The sequence below is a fragment of the Notamacropus eugenii genome, chromosome 5 (genome assembly GCF_028372415.1).
Source record: "Notamacropus eugenii isolate mMacEug1 chromosome 5, mMacEug1.pri_v2, whole genome shotgun sequence".
NCBI classification, from domain to species: Eukaryota; Metazoa; Chordata; class Mammalia; order Diprotodontia; family Macropodidae; genus Notamacropus; species Notamacropus eugenii.
In genome coordinates this window covers 397,961,767-397,972,115 of record NC_092876.1, presented here as the reverse complement: position 1 = coordinate 397,972,115, position 10,349 = coordinate 397,961,767, and the positions used below count along the sequence as shown (strand labels likewise).

Here is a 10,349-nt window from a genome sequence, read left to right as displayed (position 1 = left end):
CCCAATCTGCCACTAGCCAGATTTAAGACTTTAAACAAGTCTTCCTACGCCCACTTCTCTTCATTTGTAAAATGAAAAATAAAAATATACAAAACCTTTTGAGAAAAATTCAATCTCCTCAAAATTACCAGGTGAATTATTTATTACTCTATACTGAAGTCAGTTTTAGAAATCCTTATTGACTTTGAAGCTGGCCAAAATGAGTGGATGAACCAAACTTGAGTCTGATTGTCTTACCACATATGAACCTGGTCTGAATCAATCTGTCTTGGGAAGTGATTTTCTTTTTCTATTCTATTCACCAGCAGATCCATGATGTTACATTATCTTACAGATGTCAGCTCTGTGATCTTTGCACTAAGAGAATGTTCATCAAAAGGCTAAGGAAAAGAAAGTTTTAAAAAATAGTTAAATCACTAAATAATTACAATTCAGAGCATCTGTATGGAGAAAACCAGGACACAAAGAGATAGCTAAGAACACATTTCAATATTTATGAGGCACTTTTCTACAATTAAAAAGTTCAGCAAATATATTATTATTTTATTTCTTTGGAATTTTAATCCACAAAAATGCTGTCAAATCATTAAAATAAAAAAAAAAAATAAAGTCTTTCCTTTGATGAATCTGGATCCCTACCAGTTGCTATAGGTTTTTATCCTATTTGAAGACAAGTAAACTCCATTAGTACTTTCTGACTAATTATTAGAATGAAAGTAGGTGCTGAAAAAGAGAGAGGCAAACATCAGGAATGATGGCACTTCTCACAATTAAATCTGTATGAATTTTACTTAGGAAATACTTTATGGAATTCAGTTGCAGGATTCTTTTGATCTGAGCCCACATTTCTCAGGAAGTAATTCTGAGATTAATTAATTAATTTAGAATATAAACATATTGGTTGTAGAATATAGTAAGGGCCAATGATGATTCATTAGGTTAGGAAGTAAAATATCTTGGTTTTTGTTCCAGCTGTGTGAATACTTTCTTAGGTGTCCTTTTTCTATGTAGATGGTATTATCTCCATCTTTTAAAGGAGGATTATAACATTTAAAAAAAAAAAAAACAGATAAAGGTTAGGCAGGAGAACCTCTAAACTTCTATGATTCTAAAATTAAGATTTGCAAGCCCTGAGATATAATCACTTGCTGCTTTTTCATATCTATCAATCTTCAACCCTATTTTTCCTGGGCTTCTACCTCACTTCATCTAATTCTAAATTATAAACATTTTGTATTAAATTTTCTATGTACATGCCAAATCTCCTTGGTAGAATATAAGCTCCTTGAGGTGAGGGACTTTTGTGTTTGTGTTAGCATTCCCCATGGCTAACACAGAGGCTAGTACATAACAGGCATTTATTCAATGCTTGCTGAATTGAGTTCATGAGGAGCAGCACGAGTATAACTTCATTTTCTCCTTTTTAGACTCAACAGGATTCTATTATTGATTGGATAAGATTTTTTTTTCCAGGGGTTACGTGTCTGATGTTTTTATTAACCTATTGAATCTTATTCATGTTTAGTACTTTTGCAACAACTTAGCAATTATTTATTTTGAAAGTGAATGTAGGATGTGAGGAAGATCTGGCTATGACATCTGTCACCCCATTGACCACCAGGGTCGATTCAGCTGATCTGGCTGGCTAGGTAGAGGATGTCCCCTACCTCCCTCACCTCTCCACGTGTGTCTTTCCTGAAGTTGTGTGCTCAGTACAAGAAGACGATTTTCCCCAATGAGGGTGTACCGTTCTTCTGTCAGTAATATATCAGTAGTTGGGCTCTCCTGCTAGAACAAACTGCCAAGGTTCATTTGTAGAAGAACATAGGTAGTCAAGCTTTCAAGACTCCGTATCCATCCAAATGAGGCCCTACACATGACAGTCTACCTTCTCTTACAAATAATAATAATAATAATAATAATAATAATAATAATAATAATAATAATGAAGAATAGAAAAGGGAAAAAAAGAAGATGAATGTAGGGAAGTAAAAGATTGACTAAAGGAAAGAGAGAAACAGCAGTAAAAAAAGTGCAGCCAGAAATGTCAAGACATTGTCCTTGCCATGTCTTTTCAGTCAATGTTAGAAAGCATATCATGTTATTAATAAATCTTTGTTCTAAAACCCTTTCATAATTTTTTTCATAATTTATATCTGTTTTAATATGTCATCTAGATTTCTATATGACACCTTTTGGGTCCAGGAATTTCTGTCAAAATTGGTCAAGTGACAAGGTCTATGTCAAATAGTAAGTAAGTGGCCTTGCTATGATTAGAACCTCCTGGTTTTTACCACAGCATGAAGTATAATTTCTCTCAGTTGCCATTAGGCTTCTAATCTCTCCAGACGAGTGTAATGAATGATAATGAGCTGCAATCTTTTTTTCCACATTGTTTTTGCTGTTGAATGGGTGACACTTGTGGTTATAACAATGATATAAGCATGGTAGAATTGTACTAAGTGATTCACAAATGATGTCTCAGCCAAGGAAAGCTAACGGGTCCATGAATAAAATAGATCACAGCTGGACTGCTGTCTCAGTGGGAGCTCAAAAATGCAAGATCTTTGCTGATTGCTAGTGGGGTTAAGGAATGTAGAGGACAATCACATCACAGCCTGTGGGACATTCCCCCTCCAACCTGTTGCAAGAGGGTAGTCAGGAAGTTTCAGGGTTTGTAGTTGACAGGGACAGAGATTGATCCCTTTCAGAAAGCCATGGTGTCTGGTGTTGATGAAGAAGGGGACATCAGTTCCCTATCAGGAAAACATCTCTTGGTTCCAATTTCAATTTTTTAAGAGACAGTCAAGAAGGTTTGGAAAAAAATAACTCACATCATCTCAAGTCCTTGGACTTCCTTAATCAATTTCAATCTGATTAGAATCCCAGGTATGGTAGAAGAATGACAGTGTAGGGACCTTTCCATTCTTATTCTCTTGCATCTACTCACATACTTGAATTCCATTGATCACACTGTGTCAGCCAACCTGAGCTCTCTGGCAGGGAATGAAAAAAAAGCTTCATTTTTGTTATCCGTTTCACAGTGAGTTGTCATTCTTTTGTCTTTATCCCCCTTACTGGAATGCTTATTTTTTATTTTTATTTTTATTTTTAGTGACAAACATTCACTAGACCAAACAGTGATTTCTCCCTCATAAGATCATAGATTTAGAAGTGAAGAAGACCTTGGAAGCCATTAAGTCAAATACCTCATTTTACCTCTGAGAAAATTGACCAAGATGGGTTATATTACCTGGCTAAAATAGGAAGTGGTAGAACCAGTGTTGAACCCATGTCTTATGAAATGAAATCCTGCACTCTTTACTGTATCACTGTCTTCCCCAATTCTTTCAGTATTCAGCCTGCAACTCACCTTTTGCCTTTATCACATTCTTATAACCTGCTTCTCTCTCTCTGCTTTTCCAGCCTTCTTTCATCTTCTCCACTTCCCCTGTCCCTCATACACATAATCTTTGGTTCATTAGCACTGGCTTCCTTGCTGTTCCTTGAAAAAGAGACTCCATCTCCCTATTCTGGGCAATTTCACTGACTGTCTCCCATGCTGTCTCCATCCTCATCTCTACCTCTGAGCTTCTCTGACTTTCAAGTCCCACCTAAAATTCCACCTTATTATCTCTGCCTCTTAATGTTAATACCTTCTCTCTATTGATTATTTTCCAATTCATCGTGTATATAAGTTGTTTGTACATAGTTTTTTTTTTTGTCTCCTCCATTAGATTGTAAGCTCCTTGACAATAGGGACTGTCTAACATTTTTTTGAATCCCTGATACTTAACACCACAATATGGTAGGTCCTTAATAAATATTTATCTACTGACTAACATCTCTCATCCCCCATTAGGTTGCATATTCCTTAAAAGTAAGGGTCATATTGTTTCTTTTACATAAAGGAACAGGACATAATATAGTGACTAGCACACAGTAGGGCAAAATAAATGTTTTTTGCAGCTATTTCTTGTTGAAGAAGTGTACACAGTAGGATCCATTTTGGTCTCACGTTTATTTACTTAAGATTTGTATCCATTCTATTTTTAAGGAGCCCTGAAGCATAGTCATAGAAGATAGATAAAATATTTGATCTGGACAGGATGTTGGTGATCACATCATCAAAATTCCTCATTTTGCAGAAGAGGAAACAGTTCCAGAGAGAGGAAGTGACATCCAAAATCACAGAACTGTTCACCGATGCTAAGAACTAGAAGCAAAAACAGTGCTCTTTACACTACATGGAAATGCCTCTATAGTTTCCATGTTTAAGTGCAACAAAATAAAACGTTGAAGAATAGAAGAGAATAAAGATCATCCAAAAGGAATGGTAGGATTAATTTTTAAAATATAAACACTTAGGATAAAGTTTTGCTTGGAAGACATCTTCCTCAATAAATCCAAAGTCTATCTTTCTCTCTCCTGGCATAGATAATTATGATCATTCTCTATATCTAGTCTGATCAGATGTGGTTATATAGAAATTAGCTTAATCTAGAAGCTACAGTCAGTACTTCAATTTTCAATCATTCATAAATCACTGAGAAATCAAAGAGCTGCTTCAAACATGCTTTTTTGGGCAGATTAATGTATATAATCATAAAGAGAAAATATACAGTAATAGAAATGTACAAGACCTGAATTTGAATATGTCATGTTTTGTTTACTGGCTATCTGACTGTGGGCAAGTTACTTCAACTCTCAGTTGAGTCTCAGTTTCCTCATATGTAAATGGATATAATAATACTTGTATTACCTACTTGACATGGTTGTCATGAGAAGAGTGTTTTGTAAAACCTTCAAGTCTGATATAATGCTAATTCATATTTATAACATACCACGAGTGTCCTGGACCCAGCACAAACCAATTCAGAAGAGCTGATTGTTAAATTTCCAGTGTGAGCATTTATACCTTGGAAATCAGCAAACACTACAAATGAGTATTTGATTTATTACCTTGCTGATTGTCTAGCCTTAACAAGGTGTTAGATAATATGTTAATAATGCTGATTAAACTTTAAATTTTTCATGCATATATTTATTATTGCAATCTTTGGGGAGCCAGTTATTAAACATTTGCTAGCACACCCTGTATGCCACCCAGCTCTCAGAGATTTTGTGAGAATCAGAATCACAGAAATTTAGAGTTAAAATGGACCTCAATGACTATCTAATCCAACCCATTTCTAACAAAGAATTCTCAGTACAAAATAGTTAATATGTGACCATGTAGATTTTGCTTAAAGATTTCCAATGAGGCTGAACCCATTCCCTCTATAAACAGTGCATTCTTCTTTGGGATACTGATTTCCTGGCATCAAACATAAATTTGCCTCTTTGTAGCTCTTACCCATTGCTTTTACTTCTCACTTCTGTAGCCAAACAGAATAAACCTGGTCACTCTGTCTCATGAGAGCCATTCAGACACTTCTCTAAGATATAAAGGAAGCTAAACATCTTCACTTTCCTCACCTACGTAGTAGAGATCCAAAATCCTTCACCTTTCTACTTGCCTTCTTCTGGATGTTTGACAATCTATCAATGTCTTATCCTAAATGGCGGTACCCAGAATTAAACAAAGTATTCTCAAATGAGATTTGACTAAGATTGAGTTCAGCAGGATGAATAGCCGGATGCTAGCAAATGCTTACCCTAATAGCTGGCTCTAGGAAGGGAAGGATTATTCATAACCACCTTTTAGTTTTAATCTTCATTACTAACATTTTCTCCATCACTATCTTTAATCTAGATAATCAACAAAACACTAAATCAAGACCTGCTTTGTCAATTTCTGAAGTGTGAATGCTCACAGTGAAATTTAACAGCTGGCTCTTGTGAGCCAGTTTGAGCTGGCTCCAGCACACCCCTGGATATCGTCTCTTCATTCCTGAAAATTATGCCTCTCTTTCCACTGTTCAGGATCCCATTAGTTTTTTAGAGATTGTTATTTCACTCTATTGATTCATACTGATATGTTATTACATGAAATCCTCCAGGTCTTTAGTAAACAAACTGCTAACCATGTCTCTCTCTTCTTGTATTGGTGAGGTAGCTTTTTGGAAACCAAGTGAAAGATTTTACTTTTATGCTTATTAAAGCTCATATGCTCTGATCCAGTTTTCTATTGTCCAAATTTTATTTTTTATCATTTAATTTGTTTTTAGTTTTCAGCATTCAGTTCCACAAGCTTTTGAGTTTTAAATTTTCTCCACCTCTTTCCCTTCCCCTCCCCAAGACAGAATCCAATCTGATATAGGCTCTACATATACAATCATATTAAACATATTTTCGCATTAGTCATGTTGAAAGGAATAATTAGAACCAATGGGATGAACCATGAGATAGAAGAAATGAGAGAGAGAGATAGACACAGAGACAGATAGAGACAGAGAGACAGACAGAGAGAGAGAGAGAGAGAGAGAGAGAGAGAGAGAGAGAGAGAGAGAGAGAGAGAATAGTATGCTTTGATCAAGATTTTTAAAAAATTCTGTCATTCGGTTTCATCTGGTCCCCTTTGTTTTTATGTCCTTTACAAATTTTTGGAATTTACCTTTAGCTGAGTCATTGACAAAAATACCCAACCCATAGGGTCAAGTACAGATCCCTGAGGTTTTACACTGCAAACATCTTTCCAAATTGACCTCAGATAATGAGCAATAATGATGATGATGATGATGATGCTAGTTAGCATTTATATAGTGCTTTAAGATTTGTAAAGTCCTTTACAAATATCTCATTTTATCCTCAAAGCAATCCTGGAAGATGGAGTCTATTATTATTCTCATTTTTACAGAAGAGGAAACTGAGGCAGATTAAATATTTTGCTCAGGGTCACATAACTAGTAAATACCTAAGGCTGTATTTGAATTCAGATCTTCCTGATTCCAGGTTCAGCACTCTATCCACTGGACCACCATTTTGCCAATTTTAAATCCATCTAATATTACTATTGCAGTACGAACTTCTTTGATGAGGCATGAACAAGATCTAACCTGGAAATTTCTGGGGACATACATGGCTCAACAACGAAAGGTCTTGGTGCTTTGAGTCATTTCTTTAATGGCCACTAAATAAGAAGATCCACTGAGTCTTCCAAAAAAGTGACCCTACCTTTGATCTCTCTCTCTTTCCACCTCCCTCTCCCTCTTTCCTTTGCTTTCTCTCTTTTGTTCTGCTGTCTCTCTCTCTCTCTCTCTCTCTCTCTCTCTTTCTCTCTTTCTCAAAGTACATGTCCTACCTAGATGATCCAAGACTGAACCAACTTAACAGATGAAGCAGCTTCAGAATATGGCCATGTGCCTGACATTAAACCTTTCATCTATAGCATTTTTTTCTGCCTCAAGGATTTCTAAGAGAGGAGCCAGGAAGCCAGTCAGCAAGCATTTGTTTTTTTTAATATTCATTTTTTTATTTATGAATAAATATTTTTGACATTGAGATTTGACTATTCAGCAGTAAACCACATTTTTTAAAAACTTCATAGAAAATTATCTTTGATTGAGGGTAGCATTAAATGCTGATTCAGGAGGCTCTCCTCACACTCTCCAGTAGGCAGGTCCAATGTTGTTGCCATCGTCCCTTCTGAAACCAAAAGAGGCCCAAGTAGGCCCACACTTACAGAAGGCTGAGGGTCCCTTTTCTTAAAGGGACTATGTATTCCTACTACAAAATGAGTTGCAGCTTCTTAAAGTTGTTGTTTGTGTATCAATGCTTTGGTGATGGCTGTGGATGATGAGGAAATAAGTATAGCCTCCTTACAGAAGAAAACTTGAACAACTTTACAATACACCAGGCTTGTGATCTGAGAGGGGTGTCAGTGACAACTTAATATATCCTGTATTTGATTGCATATTCCTTTGGAGACTGTTAAACTTAGTTGCTTGGAAACTGAAGAGAGCTTTTCATTTATGGACCAACATTGGTCCTTGGAAGTAGGTGGGTGACAAGAAGTTACCTCCTCTCCTTCCCCCCCCACTTTTATTCCTATTGTTTTCCTATGCAGAGTCTGTCAAAATAGGTACTGACTTTGATTTGAATCTTTTGAGCAAGAACTTTAATAGGGCAATGTATATTCATAGGTTAAAAAGCTGGATTTGGGAAAGGAATGTTCAAAGTTAATAGGATGGTCCCCTACTCTAAAATTTTCTTTGGTAACATTTCCCAGTATTCTTGTCTTCTTGCCAATGACTTGGAGAATTAATTCTGATTTAATTTTCAGTTGTTTGTCAGTTGTGGCTGATTCTGACCCCATTTGGTTTTTCCTTAAAGATACTGGAGTGGTTTGCCATTTCCTTCTCTAGCTCATTTTAGAGATGAGGAAACTGAGGCAAAAAGGATTAAGTGACTTGCCCAGGGTGAGGCCAGATTTGAATTTAGGAAGATGAGTCTTCCTGACTCTAGGTCAGGCATTGTGTGCCCCTAGTTGGCCATTCTGATTGTTAAGATCCTTGATTTGATAGCATTAGCCATCAATTTTTCCCTTCATTTAAAAAAATCAGAATCTCTCCTTTAAATGTTAACACTAAATTGCATGAATATAATTATAAAAAAATAGCCCCCCATTTCCTTCACAGCTTATATTACCAGTCTACTCCAGATGCATTCCTCCAGTTTTGCAGTCATGAGCAGATCAGTTGAGGCACAGGTGGATTTTGCAGTATCATTTTCTGGGTTCATATCTGATTGCCATGGTTCAGATGAGTGGATGATCTGTTTCCACCATCACTACTCTAGAGCCATCATAGGTATTTGAAGTGCTGACCAGGGTTCCAAACATGAGCATACCATTGGTGAGGCTCCATTTTAGGCCTCTTGTGGTGACTTGCTTAAAAAGGTGTCCATTAGGAATAAGACCATGCCAATCACCTTTGATTCCCATGTCTACAATTGATTTGTGCTTTCCTGGCTGATGAGGAAATCCATTTGTATGATGGTAACAGGCACTGATGAGATGGTCATTTGCATGGAAAAGGATCTCCACAGAAACCATGATCTGGTCAAACTGTCCTGCCAGTCCACCCAAGGTCACAATCTGGTCTACCTGAAGCTTCTTCTCCACGATCTTCTTCTGGAAGACTTGAAGGCATTTAGTAAAGTCGGTGTAGTCTTGATCAGGAGTTGAGACAAATTCATATCCCTGGACTTTGTAGAACTCTTTGACTTCAGGTCTAATCAAATCAAAATCTCCACTGATGTAATCGGATGAGAAGTGTTCCTGCTCTCCTTCCCTGACCTCATACAAGTGGTTAGCTCCTCCATCAGCGCAGCCTCTTAGAAGGGCTTTGCTCCACAGATGATGGAAACGGCTTCTGTCCAAAGGCTGATTGAGGATCAGTAGGCAACATTTCAGATTCCCACTGGGAAGCAGACATTCTAGCGGGGGAAGGATCAGTTCCATGTTAGGTTGTTATCTTCTGCACAGCTGCTGGAGGAGCCAGGAAACCCACCGCACGAGGCACAGAGATCAACTAAGGAGCAAAGGGCGAAGGCAGTGATCTCCTTGGCTCTCGTCTCTCAACAAGCATTTATTAAACACCTTCTGTGTGCCAGACACAGTACTAAACACTAGGGATACAGAGAAAGATAAAAACAATCCCTTCTCTCATAGAGTTCACAGTTTAATATTTAATAAAGGAGGCAACACGTATACATCTATGTGCAAATTAGATGTAGGTGGGATCAGTTGGTGATAATTTCACCAATTGAAAACCAGTAAAGGCTTCCTGAAGAAGGAGGGACTTAACTTTTCCCCCAAATTTATTATCTTATTTGTTTTCAGTTTTCAACATTCACTTCCATAAGGTTTTAATTTTCTCCCCCTTCCTCCCCAAGATGGAGTGCAATCTTATATGGTCTCTACACACATTCCTATTAAATACATTTACACACCAGTCACATTGCATAAGAAGGTGGGACTTTAGCTGAGTCTTGAAGGAAGTCAGGGAAACCAGGAGGAAAAGATGAGACATAAGAGAATTCCAGCCATAGGAGACAGTTAGTGAAACTGCTCAGAGTTGGAGATGGAATGTTATGTGTGAGAAACAGCTACTGCATCATTTAGTTCTAAAAGCAACAAGGAGGACACAGAGAATATGACTTCTGATTCTAAGCAGTGTAGTTATTCTAATATTTCTTGGACAACATAGCTGTTTGCAGGAAGATGAGTCCCACAAAATGTTTCATGTCCTTAAATATAAGTATCAAGTTTCTAGGAGAGTATAGCAATAATTATGTTATTACTGCTGCCAATTGCTGAAGTTTTTCTGTCACTGCATGTGTGAGGATCTTGTGTGTTAAGCATTTCTTTTGTGTAGAGGAAATAAATAGCTGACCTATACCTGAAT

The 10,349-nt window shown here is 37.0% G+C and overlaps 1 pseudogene; it reads right to left on the bottom strand.

The window, feature by feature from the left end:
• Positions 1-8,698: 8,698 nt before the first annotated feature.
• Positions 8,699-9,403, bottom strand: LOC140503066 (thiamine pyrophosphokinase 1 pseudogene; annotated as a pseudogene).
• Positions 9,404-10,349: the final 946 nt, after the last annotated feature.